Source organism: Culex quinquefasciatus, chromosome 1, assembly GCF_015732765.1.
Source record: "Culex quinquefasciatus strain JHB chromosome 1, VPISU_Cqui_1.0_pri_paternal, whole genome shotgun sequence".
Lineage (NCBI taxonomy): Eukaryota > Metazoa > Arthropoda > Insecta > Diptera > Culicidae > Culex > Culex quinquefasciatus.
This window is the reverse complement of record NC_051861.1, coordinates 107,772,016-107,792,662: the sequence shown is the minus strand read 5'-3', so window position 1 is coordinate 107,792,662 and position 20,647 is coordinate 107,772,016. Positions and strand designations below refer to the sequence as shown.

Genomic DNA, 20,647 nt, shown 5'->3' with positions numbered 1-20,647 from the left:
AAGCCGGATCTCACTTAAATGCATGTAAACGATGTCGGAACCATCATCCGACCCATCGTTGGTTTGGTAATCAAGAGACCTTTCCAACGAGTCCACATAATAGAAAATCTGGCAACCCTGTCTCGAGTTATGACAACTTAAGTTATATCTGTGTACTTATTTTTCTGGACCTAAAAAAATAGCTGAAATATGTGTCCAAACCACTCATATTACCCATTGTTGGTAAAAAGTGAGGAAGGCATCAACCACACAGGTGGATTAAGTTAGTTTTTTTCTTTAAAACTCGTCTCGTTCAGATCCAGAACTTGAAAATCTAGCTCGACTCAGAACGGACAAAGCACTGTCTCCTCAAATGATTTACCTTCATAGCCTCCAGACGTCCTTCCCGATCGGACACACTCTCAATCGGCGCAAATTTCCATTTAAGTGCAAATCGCACCACGAACAGGGGAAATCACGGCGTCTGAGTCGAGTCGACTTACTTGGTGTGGGAAAATTGTCCGCTTTTTGCTGCCGCAATTAACCATATGATTCATGGAGTAAATATTTCCCGCTCTTTTGGAGGATCATCGTCGTCGTCATCGTCGTTGAGGAGAGGGCAATTGCTAATAAAAGTCAATAAATGTCGTGATCACTACTAGTTGCCGACGACACCACCCTTCCCTTCTCAGAAAGAGTTGTGTTGGGTTTGATGGGCAGGGGTTCCATCACAAGAAGACTGATTTGTTTTTATATTTTTGAACTTAATTTATTTTTGCCTTCCTCACTGAGGTAAGGCTATAATCCTGCTCTAAAAATGAACTTTTTATTAAAAGCTCGAAGACCCACCTTCATATATACATATCGACTCAGAATCGAAAACTGAACAAATGTCTGTGTGTGTGTGTGTATGTGTGTGTGTGTATGTGTGTGTGTGTATGTATGTGTTCAAAATCTTGCCAAGTTTTCTCAGCACTGGCTGAACTGATTTTGATCGAACCAGTTGCATTCGACTTGGTTTAGGGTCCCATACATCGCTATTGAATTGTTTGAAGTTTCGATAAGTAGTTCAAAAGTTATGTATAAAAATGTGTTTTCACATATATCCGGATCTCAATTATATGCATGTAAACGATGTCCGGAACCATCATCCGACCCATCGTTGGTTAGGTAATCAAGAGACCTTTCCAACGAGTCCTCAACATTGAAGATCTGGCAACCCTGTCTCGAGTTATGACCACTTAAGTGATATTTTTGTACTTTTTTGAAGCCGGATCTCACTTAAATGCATGTAAACGATGTCCGGAACCATCATCTGACTCATCGTTGGTTAGATAATCAAAAGACCTTTCCAACGAGTCCACAACATCGAAGATCTGGCAACCCTGTCTCGAGTTATGACCACTTAAGTGATATTTATGTACTTTTTTGAAGCCGGATCTCACTTAAATGCATGTAAACGATGTCCGGAACCATCATCCGACCCATCGTTGGTTAGGTAATCAAGAGACCTTTCCAACGAGTCCTCAACATTGAAGATCTGGCAACCCTGTCTCGAGTTATGACCACTTAAGTGATATTTTTGTACTTTTTTGAAGCCGGATCTCACTTAAATGCATGTAAACGATGTCCGGAACCATCATCTGACTCATCGTTGGTTAGATAATCAAAAGACCTTTCCAACGAGTCCACAACATCGAAGATCTGGCAACCCTGTCTCGAGTTATGACCACTTAAGTGATATTTATGTACTTTTTTGAAGCCGGATCTCACTTAAATGCATGTAAACGATGTCCGGAACCATCATCCGACCCATCGTTGGTTAGGTAATCAAGAGACCTTTCCAACGAGTCCACATAATTGAAAATCTGGCAACCCTGTCTCGAGTTATGACCACTTAAGTGATATTTATGTACTTTTTTGAAGCCGGATCTCACTTAAATGCATGTAAACGATGTCCGGATCCATCATCCAAACCATCGGTGGTTAGGTAATCAAGAGGCCTTTCCAACGAGTCCTCAACATCGAAGATCTGGCAATCCTGTCTCGAGTTATGACCACTTAAGTGATATTTATGTACTTTTTTGAAGCCGGATCTCACTTAAATGTATGTAAACGATGTCCGGATCCATCATCCAACCCATCATTGGTTAGGTAATCAAGAGACCTTTCCAACGAGTTCACATAATTGAAAATCTGGCAACCCTGTCTCGAGTTATGACCACTTAAGTGATATATATGTACTTTTTTGAAGCCGGATCTCACTTAAATGTATGTAAACGATGTCCGGAACCATCATCCGACGCATCGTTGGTTAGATAATCGAAAGACCTTTCCAACGAGTCCACAACATCGAAGATCTGGCAACCCTGTCTCGAGTTATGACCACTTAAGTGATATTTATGTACTTTTTTTAAGCCGGATCTCACTTAAATGTATGTAAACGATGTCCGGAACCATCATCCGACCCATCATTGGTTAGGTTATCAAGAGACCTTTCCAACGAGTCCACATAATAGAAAATCTGGCAACCCTGTCTCGAGTTATGACCACTTAAGTGATATTTATGTACTTTTGGAAGCCGGATCTCACTTAAATGTATGTAAACGATGTCCGGATCCATCATCCGACCCATCATTGGTTAGGTAATCAAGAGACCTTTCCAACGAGTTCACATAATTGAAAATCTGGCAACCCTGTCTCGAGTTATGACCACTTAAGTGATGATTATGTACTTTTTTGAAGCCGAATCTCACTTAAATGTATGTAAACGATGTCCGGAACCATCATCCGACCTATCGTTGGTTAGGTAATCAAGAGACCTTTCCAACGAGTCCTCAACATCGAAGATCTGGCAACCCTGTCTCGAGTTATGACCACTTAAGTAATATTTATGTACTTTTTTGAAGCCGGATCTCACTTAAATGTATGTAAACGATGTCCGGATCCATCATCCGACCCATCATTGGTTAGGTAATCAAGAGACCTTTCCAACGAGTCCACATAATTGAAAATCTGGCAACCCTGTCTCGAGTTATGACCACTTAAGTGATATTTATGTACTTTTTTGAAGCCGGATCTCACTTAAATGCATGTAAACGATGTCCGGATCCATCATCCAACCCATCGGTGGTTAGGTAATCAAGAGGCCTTTCCAACGAGTCCACAACATTGAAGATCTGGCAAATCTGTCTCGAGTTATGACCACTTAAGTGATATATATGTACTTTTTTGAAGCCGGATCTCACTTAAATGTATGTAAACGATGTCCGGAACCATCATCCGACGCATCGTTGGTTAGATAATCGAAAGACCTTTCCAACGAGTCCACAACATCGAAGATCTGGCAACCCTGTCTCGAGTTATGACCACTTAAGTGATATTTATGTACTTTTTTTAAGCCGGATCTCACTTAAATGTATGTAAACGATGTCCGGAACCATCATCCGACCCATCATTGGTTAGGTTATCAAGAGACCTTTCCAACGAGTCCACAAAATTGAAGATCTGGCAACCCTGTCTCGAGTTATGACCACTTAAGTGATATTTATGTACTTTTTGGAAGCCGGATCTCACTTAAATGTATGTAAACGATGTCCGGATCCATCATCCGACCCATCATTGGTTAGGTAATCAAGAGACCTTTCCAACGAGTTCACATAATTGAAAATCTGGCAACCCTGTCTCGAGTTATGACCACTTAAGTGATGATTATGTACTTTTTTGAAGCCGGATCTCACTTAAATGTATGTAAACGATGTCCGGAACCATCATCCGACCCATCATTGGTTAGGTAATCAAGAGACCTTTCCAACGAGTCCTCAACATCGAAGATCTGGCAACCCTGTCTCGAGTTATGACCACTTAAGTAATATTTATGTACTTTTTTGAAGCCGGATCTCACTTAAATGTATGTAAACGATGTCCGGATCCATCATCCGACCCATCATTGGTTAGGTAATCAAGAGACCTTTCCAACGATTCCACATAATTGAAAATCTGGCAACCCTGTCTCGAGTTATGACCACTTAAGTGATGATTATGTACTTTTTTGAAGCCGGATCTCACTTAAATGCATGTAAACGATGTCCGGATCCATCATCCAACCCATCGGTGGTTAGGTAATCAAGAGGCCTTTCCAACGAGTCCACAACATTGAAGATCTGGCAAATCTGTCTCGAGTTATGACCACTTAAGTGATATATATGTACTTTTTTGAAGCCGGATCTCACTTAAATGTATGTAAACGATGTCCGGAACCATCATCCGACGCATCGTTGGTTAGATAATCGAAAGACCTTTCCAACGAGTCCACAACATCGAAGATCTGGCAACCCTGTCTCGAGTTATGACCACTTAAGTGATATTTATGTACTTTTTTGAAGCCGGATCTCACTTAAATGTATGTAAACGATGTCCGGAACCATCATCCGACCCATCATTGGTTAGGTTATCAAGAGACCTTTCCAACGAGTCCACAAAATTGAAGATCTGGCAACCCTGTCTCGAGTTATGACCACTTAAGTGATATTTATGTACTTTTTGGAAGCCGGATCTCACTTAAATGTATGTAAACGATGTCCGGATCCATCATCCGACCCATCATTGGTTAGGTAATCAAGAGACCTTTCCAACGAGTTCACATAATTGAAAATCTGGCAACCCTGTCTCGAGTTATGACCACTTAAGTGATGATTATGTACTTTTTTGAAGCCGGATCTCACTTAAATGTATGTAAACGATGTCCGGAACCATCATCCGACCCATCATTGGTTAGGTAATCAAGAGACCTTTCCAACGATTCCACATAATAGAAAATCTGGCAACCCTGTCTCAAGTTATGACAACTTAAGTTATATCTGTGTACTTATTTTTCTGGATCTAAAAAATAGCTGAAATATGTGTCCAAACCACTCATATTACCCATTGTTGGTAAAAAGTGAGGAAGGCATCAACCACATAGGTGGATTAAGTTAGTTTTTTGTAAAGGTTTTATTTTGACTAAATTTCTAGCAAAGTGTGTTCACAATTGCAAAAGCCGTTAAGGTACTTGTGATATTTTTGTAACAAATTTATAATTTAAAACGTTACTTAATCCACCCTTAGGTGTTTGGTGCCTTCCTCACATTCAGAGGGTAATGCTATCCAAAATAGATACAAAAGGGCGGACCCTTCAGTGTTCTATCAACTTGATTCATTATTCATACCATCAGATTGGGTAGTCAGATCTTCATAATTCAGGGCACTTATGTGCTTATAACTTTTGATAGGGTTGTCAGATCTGCAATCTATTGAACTTGGAAAGGTCTTTTGATTACCTATCCAACATTAGGTTGCATGATTGATCCGGACAACGTTTTCATCGAAATATATAAGATCCGGTCTCTAAAAAGTTCATAAATAACACTTAAGTGCGCATAACTTTTGATAAGGTTGTCAGATCTTCAATCTTTTGAACTCGTTGGAAAGGTCTTTTTTTTTACCATATGCAGAAAATCGAAAAAAATAAGCAAGGTGCCTTAGTCCCCCCAAAGAAAGAGCTCTTCTTTCGTGGTGCCAAATATCGGACTTGCCGAATTTTTTATCTCAAGTTTGTTCTACGAAACAAACCGTGGAATGGTTCGACAAAAAGTATATTTAATTAAATATCAATTATTAATATTTGTATTATTATTATTCTTCAACTGGAAAATCATTTCTGAGAATTTTAAATAAGAAATATGTCTTTCGAAAACTTAAATAATTATTTTAATTATTATTTCTTATAAATCTGGTGACAATTGACTTGATACTGGAACTTTTCAATAGGGATTTGAACTCATTTTTTTTGCGAGCTAAGATTAAAGGATGCTTGAGATTTATATGTATCTTCTTTCAGGGGCAAGCTAGCACCATACTCTCTTCGAGAAAGTTGTAGAGCATCTTCCAGAGCATCCGAATATGAATCCGGTTTTAGTACAGCATGAGGCGTAGATTTTATAAATATCAAAATCCAAAAAAATGGGGTTTCCCATACAAATCTATACGGAAAATTGAATCGCTTTGCGCAAAGTAAGAACTAAACCAATCGTTCCCAAACTTTGAGGAGTTGTTTAGGACCCCAAAAGGAAATGAAAAAGTGCTGTGCTAGAAAATCGATTTTGATAATACAGCCTTGTGTAGCATCTGTCAGATAATAACCTTTTCTAGATAATTTTGTCTATGTTAATGTGTGATAATTTCAGTTACATAATAAATGCAAATTTGCAAGTTTCGTTTGTAAAATCTCACTTTTTTCCGTAAGACTTTGTGCCACAAATCTGCCTGACAAAATTTGTTGCAAAATAGTGAAATTTGATATCAGAAACTATTTAAAATGACATCAATGAGGTGAAGTTTTCGTCAGTTTGTATGTAATTATTTTTTATACAAATATTTTTCAAAGTGTATGTCGCCACCCTTCAAAATTGGTCCGAAAAATCAGGGGGCAAAAAAATATTTTTTCAAAAAAATATCAAAGTTTCAATGGAAATTGAAGTCTTATCAACTGAGAACAGTCTTAAATGCCTTTTTCTGCTTTGATAATCATATTTAATATGTTTGGACTCGTTTAAAAATATTTTGAACTTTTATGAAATTTCAATGTACAGCACCGCAAAAACTTTTTTTTTTATGCAAAAATAAAATTTTCGTCAGTATTTAGAAATTTTGGAAATCAAATGATTGCAAAACAACTGGACAGGTGTATAATGCATTTTAAAACACCTTTTTTATTCACATGTTGACCCCGAAACGAAACGAAAAAAAACGAAACATGTTGACCCCGTGGCCTGTAATTTCAATTTTAGCTTTTTTATTTTATTTTTGCCCCCCTCGACTTCGATCAAAGTCGAGGGACATAAACTTCAAAAAATATTTGCAACGGCCTTGCTTCAGGTAAAATTACATTAAAAAGATTTTGACAAGTCTTCGGCAAAAAGATAACTAATTTTTAAATTTCACATTTTAACACAAAAAAACGATTTGCTCAAACACATTGTTATATTATGTTACGGTTTTCATGTACATCCCACGTCACGCCTTTCGTGGACGCTTCCCTTCTCCAACTGTCATTCATCTTTCCTCTCTCTTTCTGGGTCTGGGGTTCTGGGTGGGTCTCGTGGCGCAGGGGTAGCGGCTTCGGCTGCCGATCCCGATGATGCTATAGGCAATCAAACGTCAGAATTACCCCCCACTAGAGGGCGCTGAAACTTGGGGTGATGTTTTCATTAAAAACTACAGCGAGTAAATTGGTTTGAAATTTGAAATTGTTTTATTTGATCATAAAGTCGACATTAATAGCCAATTATACCATTTTCAGGTAAGAAATAAGTAGGTTAATTGATATAAACACAAATATTTTTGTGATGGCCTATTTAACCTGTTCATTATCTGATTCAAAATAAGGGAATGTTTTAATCAACCTAAACCTAACTAATCAATTGAGAATGTAGATTATTCAAGCGGACAAATATTTTTTAAAGTCACTTCTATCATAGAAGCAAAGCTCTGCTTGAAAAATGGTAATTGGAATGATTTTCAAAATTAGCAATCTAACCTCATTCTCGAGTTTTCAATCCGGATCTCAGAATTTTCAATGAAAATGGCAACTTAGAAAAAAAATCAAAAAGTCAATCGATAGAACTTTTAATTTCTTACCTCCTGTTAACTTTATTATATTCGAAAAGATCAATTTTCTTTTAAAAAACCTTAAAATTGTTTTCACTTCCCTTTGCACTTATCACGCAAAAACGTAAACGTAACCTTGCACCATAGTTCTCCTACTCGAATGTAGGTGGCGAATCGAGTTTTTAGCTTTGGTTTTGGGGGCCTATGAGACGCGGGTTCGATTCCCGCCTTATCCACTGAGCTTCTATCGGATGGTGAAGTAAAACGTCGGTCCCGGTTTCTCCTGTCTCGTCAGAGGCGCTGGAGCAGAAATCCCACGTTAGAGGAAGGCCATGCCCCGGGGGGCGTAGTGCCAATAGTTTCGTTTTTTTTTTCTCTCTTTCTATACATTCATTCTTGTCGCGAGTACGAACCTGAAAGGACGTGTCTGAATAAAGTGAAGTCATTGTTAATCCTGAACCGTGTCTCATTTTTTCGTACTAAAACACACATTATTTTTGAAAACATTTATGTTTTGTTTGTTTTAGAGGATCTGAAAATACAGCTTTTGAGCAATGACAGAGCAAGAGCAATTAATATTTAGCAGTGTTGCTTTTTTAATCATGATATTTAAAAACTTTGAAAAACGATCGAAAAAATGCCATTTGATTTTGGAGGTTAACTAAAATTTGAATTAAATAGGTAGTGTAAATCATGGTAAATCCACTTAAATTGTCAGGTATGAACATGAGTTACAGCCTTCAAAAAGTTTTTTTTAAATATGTATCTGGAAATGTTGTTTGAATAGCGGAACTGCAAAAATGATGATAATAATTCGAAAGGCTTAGTGTGACGAAAATGGGTAAATTTCCCCTAGATGTCACAAAAACTGAAAACAGGATAAATGTTTTTTTTTGTTTTTGTCACTCGGTTTTGATTGAGGTCGACGGAAGGGCAAATAATGAATTTCAAGTGAAATTTAAATCTTTAAACATTATCACACACCCAAAGGAAAAATATATCTCAAAATCTGCAACATTGGATTTGCTGCAAAAAATGTCATATTTTATAACATTAGATCATTTTTGCCCGCGTGTAAAAATTTCAGCGATCTGCAGTTCTCACCAACACATATAAAGCTGGCCCGTCCCCGAGCAACACTCCAAAGAGAAGCATATGTTGGTGCTCTTTCACTCACTTTTCATCAGGCGTCCATGGCGCGGTGGTAGCGTGTCGGATCAATAACCAAGAAGTTGGTGGTTCAATCCTCGTTCTACTAAGTGTTTTTTTGTGAAATACAACCAAAAAGCCGTCGGTAATGTCGATAATTGTCGGTAACGGGCAAAAATGTCATACTCCTATATCGCAAAAAATGCATGAGGACAGATTTCATGCAGATTCTGATATACTTTCATGCCGCCATGCATCACAATGATGCGACTGCCAGTTGGGTGCAGATCTGTTACTATCAAAAATTTACATTTTTTTTATTTTGACGTCTATTTCCGATTTGTGGTCCAAAACATTTTTTTTATATTTTTTTATTTCCCTGATTTATTAAAATAATTTTGAAGGAATATGTGGGGGCAGCGATGGATGAATCATCATCAAACGAAATTGCGGATAAAGAAAGCTCGCAAGCGAAAAAGATTTGTTTGCGATTATTATTATTTATTATTCCTGGGTGGGGAAAAATACCTGACATAAAATTTGCAATGGCCAAAATAATATATAGACACCATGATAAGAGAACCTCTGTCGTCAAGTACACCTTACCTCACCAGATTCTCACTTCATACCAAGAAGCATCACAGGTAGGTAGGTACTCCACTAATAATTTAATCCAATCCAACAATTAACTGCTTCCCCGCGACACATCATTCTTTCCGCGCTCTTTCGCCCTCCCCGAGTGTTTGCTTAATGGTTTGCGATCGCGATTAAACCCGCGATTAGAGAGACCGCGCGCACTCGGACAGTCTTATTTTTCACAGAGCATTAATTCCCCTCCCGCGCCGCAGGAATCATCCATTATGGATTTGTGCGAATTGAATCGGGCGCGATTCGCCCGTAATCGTTCTTCTATCAAGGCACACTTGCTGAGTGACAACGGGGAAGTGAAGTTCAAAATTTATGGAAACTGCCAATATATACGGTTAATCGCCGACTCTGGCTGTGTGTGGTCAGGAGGAAAAGTTTATCGTGCTGAACGAAAGTGATTTTTCATTGAGCGATAATTGTTCTTAGACACAGCGCACTGGACAGCTGGTATTTTGATTGAGCTTGATTGGCGGGGGCTGGCTGACAGGGAGCAGGTTGAGGGACTCGAATTACAACGAGATGTAATTGTTCGTTTCTTTCCGCAAAGTTCTAGGCTGTTGTCATAGTTGTTTTATGGAATGCATCAAATGTCCGTTGAATACCTGAATAGTTTTAAAACTGTGGCTTAACATGTCAGCGACAAACTTGCAATAAACAACATTAAACATTTAAGAATCAAAATGAATGATTTGTATAAAACAATTCTACCTTGTACTTACGCATATCCTAGACCTTCCCAAAAACCGTCCAACTCCAAGCGAAAATTATTTGGGAATACAGTGGAGATTTTCCCTTATCCCCTTAAAAAGTGGTCCTAAGTGCGCGACAAAGATGAGAGCGGCCGCATTGATGGTTGCATGGTCATGGTGGTGAGAATCTTGTTCAGGTTTAGTTGGTTCTATTCCAAATGATCAATTCCTTGGCAAATTGGGCTTAGACAATCATCACTTAACATGGCGAAATCCAGTCTGCATTCTACCCCCGGAATAAGCCCAATACCGGACAGCAAACTGCAAAGGGTACATTAAACCCTCCCTCATCAACCGGACGTCCTTTGTCGTTCATTGTCCTACATCCCGATATGGAAAGTTGTTGTGGCGGCGGCGGCGGCGATGGCTTCTCAAGTCGTGTTTCACGTCCTCAACCCAGGTTCAGGAGACTTGAAAGATCTTAGTGAGTTGTGTTTATTTCTCGAAACATGCTTCCCAACCCCACAGTACAACCGAGCAAATCCAACATAAATAAAAAAAAGCACCCAGTCATGATCACTGGCCGCCGTCATCGTAAAATCTGCAGATTGTGCCCGAAAGAGCAATAAACTGTGACAGGAGAGGAGTTGTAAACTTGAGCAAAGGAACCGGTTTTTCGGCGCAGATGGGTCGAATCGAATGCATCGCCGCACACTTGGATGGCGTTGACATCGCGATGAAAAATGATGCTGACTCCGTTGCTATCTTGGCTTGCTATGATGATGCCATCCAGATCCATTGAATAATAATGAGCTGCTGCAACCATTCAGAAGCGTGTAATTTATGGCTATGCTGGCAGTGACATCATCGTTTTGTTTGTTTGCCCGCCGTTCAATTTGTTCAATTTGTTTACACCGCACCCCTGAAATATATGTTGATGCGTAAAAGCAGAAACTATGTCTTTGATGTAGGACAAATGTCCGAATATTGAACCTTCTAAGTAGATTTGATCACTCCAATCTCAAGAAATCAATGTCACAAAAAAAATTCTGAGCACAAAACGAATGTTAATCTTATTTTTTACTTCTACCAAGTCATTAAGCTTTTTTAATTTATTAAACAAGAATTTAACGGTAACTTTAAAAGCTTGCCACGACATGAATAATCTAATAATCTAATTGAAATGATGAATAACATTAAAATGTATCTCCTTTTGAAAAAATTTTGAACAAAATACTCAACTAATTGAATAGAAATGTGCAATACCGTTATCACGGGCGAATCAGGATTTCAGTCTGAATGTTGACATCAGGTTTTAAACAAGGATCTGACACACATGCAGTTTCCTGAAGTCCCCGCCAGAGGCGCTGTCAATATTGTTTACGCGTGGTTTTTGAAAAGGTCGTATGAAATAAATATATAAATTTTGTTCTCAAATTATTTTTTGCCAGATTTTTTTTTATCTTTTGCATATATTTGCGAGATAATTTCAATTATTGCGTAATTTTTTCTACATTTTACATTTATTAGATCAATAAAACAAAGTTCTACTTGACGATACAATACAACCAAACTCAGTAAACTAAACTAAAAATCTTAATATCTTCAGTTACCTTGAAATAAAATAAAATTAGTGCCATTCTTCCTGACCGTTGGATTGAAATGAATGGAATACTTATTAAATTTCAGTCAAACAAACTTTAAACTAGCTGTCAACATTAGGTGCTTGACGGAAGTAAATGTAGTTCTCCTAGTTGTCCCCTGAGATTAATTACATATAAAAAAACTTATATTAAACTTAAATAAGGTTTTTAGTTTTGTGATTTATGTTCGATGCGCATACGACATTTTCAAAAGCAACGCGCTTAAAACTTGGTTCGATCTTGGTTCGATTTTGACTTCACTCGCATTATATGTGGATGACAGTCGTGACGTAGCCGTGGTTTTAAAGCACTTGGAAGCTTGGAATTTGAAATTAAATCGATGCACTTTCATCCGAAACTAGTCAAAAATATTTTTTTTCAAAAAACTTCAAAATTTTAATCAAAATAGAAGTCAAACTGAAAACAATCTGTAATGCAGTTTCTGCATTGATAATCATATTTAGCATGTTTGGGCTGGATCAAAAATACGAAACGTTGACTCGTAAATTCAATTTTCAAACTTTTTTTTTTATATTTTTGACCCCGAAAATACTCTTTACACATTGGAAATTACATTGATTTTCAAAATCATTTAAAACGAGCCCAATCGTTCTGAAAGTGATGCAGAAAAATGCATATTTGTTTTCTGTTGTTAATTTTTCTGCTTTATTTGAAAGGGAGGGAGACGAAAACATTAAAAAATTGCATTTGCCTAACAACTATCTTACTTTTCGTATGTTGTGATCATTTGATGGATATAATAGTAAAAGTAAAGTAAATCTTTCCCAGTTCCCCTCAAGAGAATGCCCTTGAAGATTATCCGGGCCGGCATTCAACTCAAGAGTTCAGAAAGTTATTATCAGATTTTTATTTGAACACAAAGTTTACAATTCAAACCTTTCTGGATAAAATATTTGGTAAATTTTATTAGCTATCCGCGAAATCGTGAAAATCACTAACCCTAGTTATCCCGGGCAGACGGTAATAACAAAATTAATAATATTTCAATAACAAATCCTGTTAAAATACCAAAAAGTGTTATTATTTTATTCTTAACTTCAACTTCAAGAAGAAAAAATAATAACAGTTTCTGATAAAAGAACAAGATTTGGTATTGAAGTGATATTATACTGAAAATGTTTATTAACACGATAATAAGAGGAAATGTTATACATTTCAAAAACTCTCCTAATAACAAGATTTGTTATTCGTTTGCTATTCTGACTTAGAAATTAAATTACCATAAATCGCACAAATGAAAAAGTTTTGAAGTGTCCATAACACAATCTGTTATTTTTTTGCTTAATATGATTAGATTTTTGGTATAATTTTGTCAAATTTCGTCGGGGTCATTATTTTGGTCATGAAATGGGGTCCTTAAGCTAAAATTATTCTAAAAAGTTGAAAATTTGAAAGCTGTTTTTTTATTTTTTGATATACCCCCTAAGGGACTTTACTAAAATTGGCTAGAACTATGGAATAATTTTGACCAATTTAATCGTGGCCATTTATTTGACCATGTAATGGGGTCCTAAAGCTTAAAATAATCTGATAAAATTAACTTTTGAAAGTTGTTTTTTTAGTTTGTTATATCCTCTAAGGGAAATGATTTATTCATTGAGAATTTTTGAAATGTGAATAACAAAAACTGTTATTATTTTCACAGAGCGAGGAAGTCGGAGCTGACGTTGAAGTTCGAGCTGGAGTGAGACCTCGGAGACGGCATCGGATTCAGCTAATTTTCAGCAACTTTCACTTGGAGTCGGAATCTGTGAAGTCGGGTATTTTTGGAGAGCTGAAGTCGTCGTCGACGTCATATCCTGCATCCAGAGTCGGAGTTGCCATCAAAGTATGGATTCAAAGTCGCTTGGAGGTACCCGACCCTGCAGCCCTAACTAGTACAGAGGAGTTATGGCAACTGCAGGTTTATTTGCAAATTACAATTTATGCATTTAGGTTTTTTTTATAAAAATATAAAATAAACTACCGGCCTACTTGATTAACATGGCAGGGTTGAGAATCGCTGATTTAAAAAAATATTCTACCTGAGAAAACGCCTAACCTTCCTTAGCACCACAGCATACCGGACAGCAAAGATTTTATGGTGCTGCTACCGTGGAATTCGACCAAATCAGGTGGCGTTAAATTGTATCTGGTTTGTTCGAAAAAAAAAAATAAATCAATGCGTATACTCAAAATGGAACCGACAGCAACAAAAAAAAGGTAGTTCAAACTACCGAATCTCGTTTAAATTTACGACCGCAGCAAGGTAAATAACAAAACGTCGTCGCCGAACCGATTGAACCGGTGAACGACCACGTGTCTCCCCCCTAAGTACAAATGAGCAACACCGGAACGTTGTTTTTTTTCCGCAATTTCGAAAGCAAAAATTCTGACCCGTCAACGACACCGCGATTTCAAGGCTTGCTTGCGTTGGTTATCATACGCAGGTTCGGAGGTGTGACTTTTTGAACATTCTCGCTTTGAACCACGCTGTTATATCGACATTCTGCTGACAGCACTATAGGAAAAAAAGGGTATCATAAACCGTGATTACTCAATAACGGACACGCACTTGCCGGTGGCCGGCGGCCTTATTGCCTGTTAGATTGGCGGGTTGGAGGGTTTCATAAATCAAACCGATCGTATTCATTAGTCAACACGCTGCAGGTTAGTAAGGCAGGAGGACCTTAATTATGTGCGTTTGCGAATAGTACCGGCGTGTAATCGTTAACGTGTTACATGAAAATCATGCGTACTTGCAGCAGAAGAATGTTGCACGATTTTGTAACTGATTTTTTTAATTGAAATGCAATGAAGACGTGTGTCGTTAATTAACATAGTATTGTTCCTTCTTTAAATTGTGGTAAGTTACGTTTAGTTGGCTTCTTTTTTTTCCCCCGGATTTCTATAGGTTTTTGCCTGGGTGCTGAAAAGTGGTTCGCAAAACGGCCTCAATTTTGAACTGTCAAAGTGGAACCAATTTGCTGTTCGCCGAAAGTAGAGAGTATTGTTATCGATCATTAAAATGGTCTTGTTTTGCAAGAATAAAAAATGTGTGGCTTTTGAGGACCTGGAGTTGAAGTCAAGAAATCTTAAGAAAGTTGAAGGCGAGAATTTTTTATAATTATGAATGGAAGTTGTTTATGGAGTTGATGCGGTTGTATCCATCCAGAAGCTGTCTTTATTGTTTGATTCTGTTTGAAAACCTGGTTTAGTGAAAATCTTCTCTGTTTGTTGGATCAGCTTTGCTACAATTATCGATGTTTTTTTTGCTGGACCAGGAAGAGCTGCAGGATTCCAAAATCAGCCAGGGAATTTATCTGTTTATCGTAAAAAAGAAAAATCTCTTCTAACCGATCGAATTGCGACAATTTTCCAGCAAAAATGTCAAATACTAGACAAAATAAATCACATACTACTGATGATAAAACAGCTCATTTGCCAGTAAGAATAAAAGTCATGCTTGTGCTTGAACAGCCTCTTACTTTGAAGATGTAAACAAAGTGGGATCATTCAAAAATCACGTTACGCATTCTCTCTATTCATCACCCAGGTTTTTGCCTCAGGAAAAATGTTTCCATACAACGAAAAATTCCTAAACATCGTTTAGAGCTCGTGATTTGCGACTAACTGTTTTCAAAGAAAATATCATATTTGGTTCTGAAACCATTAAAAATGTGCTAAGATGGCCCCGTTTTTCACTACAAAATCATAGGAGTCCTACCAATAATGTTCTGTATTCATATTGATCCAGGAAGTCGTTATTTTCTATTTGCAGCATGTTAAAGTTGAGAAAATTACTGTTTTTGCCTGATGTTTTTACGAATTTCTCTCAAAAGCCATCTTAGAAAATTTTGGCACCAATACCATTATCTTATAAGTAACTTAAATCTGAAATTTTTAGATTTTTTATCAATTAGTTTTGTCATTTCAGTGCCAAAAAAATGGAAAATGACGATTTTTTTTAAATTCCCTATAAAACTCAATTTTTTCACATACCCCGCTGTTTCAGCTATATTGACAGCATTTTGTATGTTTTAAAATCTTTTGCATTTTTTATTATGGCAATTGGGTCCTAAAATTAAGCTAAGATTGCTGCTATTATTTTTCACAGCGATAAAGCCTATTTTCTGAGTAAAATCACATTTTTTACGATAACAAAGAGTTTAAAATTGATTTTTAAATTCATTTTGATAAATTAACCTCGCGGACCTTTTGACAGAAAAGTTCCTACTTGGCAGCTCATTCCAAGTGGACCATAGTTTCTCCATCGAAAAAAGGTTGCCTTGTCATTTTTTATTTTTTTTTGCTTTAAAATAACCAAAAGTCAGAAATGGTTTTAAGCTTGTTTTTTACCGATGCACATAAAAATTTACTCAGGGCTTTAAGGACCCTAACAAAGTTTTCATTGATTTGACTATGTGACGTAAGCGCCATAAGGAAGAAATTCATTTTAAATTAACCGCCTTTAGTTCAACAAAATCACTTTTTATCAAGATTTTGATGAAAATTGCCTTTATTTATAGGAATTGTCAAAAATGGCCAAACCCCATTTTTCATAATTTTTCGATTTCCTCGAGTTTTCGAATTTCGCACATTAAGAACATTTTGAAATAAAACTTTCTAATAGATCACCTTTCGAGTCATTTATACCACCCTGTATTTTTGCGCGAGGTTTTTTGCAACATCTTAAGCAAATGTTTCAAACAAATAGAGTGAACAGAAATCGTTAGATCACCTTAAAAATTTACTAAAAATCAAAAACATGTTGTAGAAATAGGGTTTTTTTCAGTGTATTTTTTTTTGAAAGCTCATTAAATGTTCAACACAATTTGACCGCTTTTGCATCAATATTTTAACTACGGAGTACTAACTTATTTAAATAACCTAAGCCAATCTAAAACGCTATCTCGAGTGCAACTGGCTCCATATACCAAAAATTCCTTATGTAAGCCTTGGATAACAATTTAATAACTCTACAAATTTTATTTGAAATTGAAGAGGGTCGCGTAAAAGTATTTACTAAATTCATGTGTTGGACTAGAATTGCTCCATTATTGAAATTAAATCCTCTCAACTCAGAAACACATTTTTTGATAGTGTAGTAAGTTTAAATGTAAGTTTGATACTCATCGTGCATTTGACATTCGAAAAGGGCGCAAGTTATTTATATATTGCTGTATCTCGAAGCCGTTACAACGTTTGTATCAAAACGAGGTCAAAGAAAATCTTGTAGGTTTTTTTGGTTTTCTGAAAAATACACTGAAAGAAAAATACACGCCATTTCTACGGGTTTTATTTTTCAAATTTATGGTTTGTGAAATGAATTTAAAGTTAGCTTACGATTTTTTTCCGTTCAATTTATTTTGTAGATAGACTAACATTTAAAAAAAAGCACCACAAAAAATGCAGGATGAAGCAACTCTCTTTAAGGAAAAAAAACCACAATTATTTACCAAAATTTGATTTGAAAAAGTGGTCTAAACGTCAAAATCACTGCGATAATTGGTGTTGCAGACAATTGTATATAAAAATGTTAATATTGACCGTGTTCCTAAGTCTTGTCCTTTTGAAAACACTGCAGTTTAAAAAAAAATGAAAAATCTTGGTTTTTTGACCATTTTGAAATGGTTTTTGGCTATTTTTTTATGTAGCACTTGATTGTTCCGTCTCGAACAGTTTCATCGGAAAGCCCTCCATATACCTATCTCATAAGATTGCCTTCAACCGCATTTCAGTCGGACGTATTGGCTTGATATAAGATAATTTATTTTACTAACCGAAGGCACCAGGATATTTTTTCAGTGTAAATAAAATTTTACTAGCAAATGTTTTCAGCAGACGCTGAACTGAGATGAGTTCAAAATTCAAATTGATTGTCTACTGATGAATTTCAAAAATAGTTTACTGTGAGAGAATTTTCAGGTTTTTGAAAAACTCTACAAAGTTCATTAATTTTACCGCAATGTTTAAATTAGGACGTTTAGAAAAGTCGAATTGATCAATAAAACAAAGTTTTAAATAAAATTTCTTCAAACATGTACGAATATGTCATGACATAGACTTGAACGAATTGTAAATATTATCGCATTTTTAAACCTGATCATTAGGCTTAGTGATTTTTCACGCTCGAAAATTGCAAATTTCGCGGATTTCAAAACACTAAATTTCACGCAAATTTCGCGGAACTTTAAAACTGTATAAATAACTCTGAAAATCCTATGTATAAATCACAAAAACTACTTTTTATGCTTCATTAAAACTAAAAAAATCTTCACTTAATTTGAATGCGACACAAAAAAAAATCTCCTAATTTTCAAAAAAAATCCTCCTGGATCATGGATGGGCTCTATACATTTTTTGAAACAAAATGTAGGGCACGCGTATTCTCATTTACTGAACTGCTCTTTTAATAATCGACTAATAAAGCTAGAATGTTTTCGCTAATTTGCTTCTGTTGTATCATTTTACATTTTATTGAATTTAATATCAAAGCAAGATTCAACCATCTTCTACGGTCAAAATGAATAAAATAAAATACATTTTCTGCGACTGGGCTAAATAAAACATATTTTTATGGGCTTTAACTTAATTTTCAAAAGCTTAATTAAACAATTTACAAAAATAATATAATCAAACGACGATTAATGTAAATCCCTGTCAAGCTTTGTGTGCCAAACTCATTATTCATCCTGTAATAAACCGCCTCAATCTACTCACCGTTCGTTCTAAAACCAGCGTATCTCCGTCGCACCCTTTTCTTCGCACACCTTTTCACTATTTCACTATTCCTTGAAGCTTTTCTTGCTCTCCCTCTCTCTCTCTCTGTCACTCAACTTCTCGATTCACGCACGGTCACTCGTTCGACGCACGTGCACACGTGCATAAATCCAGAGGAGTGTGCGGGGTTCGTCGTCGTCTTCGTCGTTTTTCACTATTTCACGTTTCACAACTATCGCGGAGCACCTCGGCTTCCGTGTCACTTTGTCACACGTATTCACGGCTCCAGTTCTCGACCAGAACTGGATTCTTCAAGCCATCGCGAGTTGACGATTGATCTTCGATGTTTTTTTTTCTCTCTCTTCTAGAACTTCCCACTGACCAATGACCAACTTCTGGGGTGTAGATTTTTTTTCCTACAATTATTTATTCTTTATTATTATTTTTATTTTCCACACGATCGTTACACACCGTGATTCTAGCCAACACTAAGTATGATTGATCTGCACCCACTCTCATTCTTCACTGGCCCCCGGAATTCTTATCCAAAATCGTCCGGAACGTGTCAATCCTTTTGCGGTCACTCCATACGGATCGATCGATTCTAATCCAGGTTCGTTGTCCGAACTGTCAGCAAACTCCTCCTTCGCGCCTTTGGTCACGGCCAAACGCGGTGTTACATCTGCGAAAGAGGTTAGGAAAATTTCGATCAATCGCATTAACTTCCTCCCGAAATCCCGAAAAAAAAGAAACCTTCAAAAATCTCAAACCCGCACTTTTTTTTCGTTTCGAACGCGACTTGAACAGGGTGACGGACGGTGACGGAATCACGCGAGTAAACACAGCTCGGTTCGTCGCCTAGTCGGCCGTATTCGCGCGTTCAAGTCGCGGGCTTGATGCAGAATATGGGAACTGGACCTTCCTGTCTCTGCGCGCGCGCGCACAGTCAGTGGTGATGGCGCTGTGATGTGACGAGCAGCTCGATGTATGAGTGAGCAAGTGGACAAATATGGGCATATTTACGCGTTCGCCATCATTGAGCGCCCGCTCGATTGGGTTGAAGCGTGTGGTTGTACACTTCCGGCTGAAAGAGTCACTTCTTTGAGGTTGGAGTTTGTGTTAAAAGTTGGGAGAGTTCTAGAAGTATCTTTCTTGAATCTTTCAAAAAGGTCTTAAATATTAATTAACTTTTTTTGATCAAGCTGAAATTCGGTGACATCGCCAAACCATGCACCATGCTATTGCTGTCAAAATACCAAATCAGAACGATTATGAGTAGATATCAGGAATGCCATAATCAAGCGAAATTAAATTTGGCTATGCCTTCCAAGCAACAATGCTATGGGCAGGTTGTTATGGTCTTGTAACTGATATCAGTCTCTTCTTCTTGCGACCTGTTGCATAAACTACTCTTTTCCCTAGATTTTTTCGGTGGGATTGTAAAGCTTGTAAAATTGGACCCAAAAAATTGTTTCAGTTTGTATTTTTAAATATTTGTTTTTATTTCATTACAACGCAGCTGACAAATCCATCATAGCTAATAAAATACAAAAACATTGATTTATTTTTTTATTTTATGTATCCAAAATTTATCAAAAGTATCCTTTTTTAGATTGGTGCGCTGGAAGTGAGACGCGAAGTCGTGATTATTCAGGTTAATTGTTTTGTGTGCTTTTGTGTTGCTGTTTGTATGGGGTGAGTGCATAATTTGTAAAGGGAACGCGTGGTCGTAAAAATATTCGGAGTGAAAAGTGATTTTTTGTGTGTGCCTTTTGTCGCGAATTGTGTGTGTCGCTTGCGGGCGGTAGGGAAACGTGCTTTCTTGACATTTTGGATCTTCGAGTTTATAGTGGAGCAAAATAATTGTATGTGAGAGATGTTGCATGTTAACCAGAAAGACCTTCCCATAGCTTCGTTGCTCAGAAGGCTCGCCGACGGGTCTGTTATGAAAGTCCCTCCATAGCATCGTGATCGGGAGGCATCGAAAAGCCAATACCTTATCCTACTAACAAAAAAAAATAATAATCACGTGTTGCTTGGAGGAGATGCTGTGGATTCAACGGCCTCAAGCGGTATCAACAAAAACTGTATGTTAAAAAAGTATTTACAGTATGTAAAAACAGTATTTACACCCATTGGGCACTATGCACACTTTGTGATGAAACATGT

At 37.0% G+C, this 20,647-nt stretch overlaps 1 protein-coding gene across 4 annotated transcripts in view; it reads right to left on the bottom strand.

Moving 5' to 3' along the window:
• LOC6036989 overlaps positions 1–20,647 on the bottom strand; it is a 201,934-nt gene that overhangs the window by 166,050 nt on the left and 15,237 nt on the right. Inside the window, exons 1-2 of one of the 4 annotated variants that reach the window (XM_038255345.1) lie at positions 19,232–19,383; positions 18,479–19,160 (exon numbers count right to left, since the gene is read on the bottom strand). The gene's annotated coding sequence lies outside the window, so the exon portion shown is untranslated. Of the gene's footprint in view, positions 1–18,478; positions 19,161–19,231; positions 19,384–20,647 lie in introns of those variants that run through there. The other 3 variants (XM_038255347.1, XM_038255343.1, XM_038255340.1) reach the window with 3 other exon arrangements.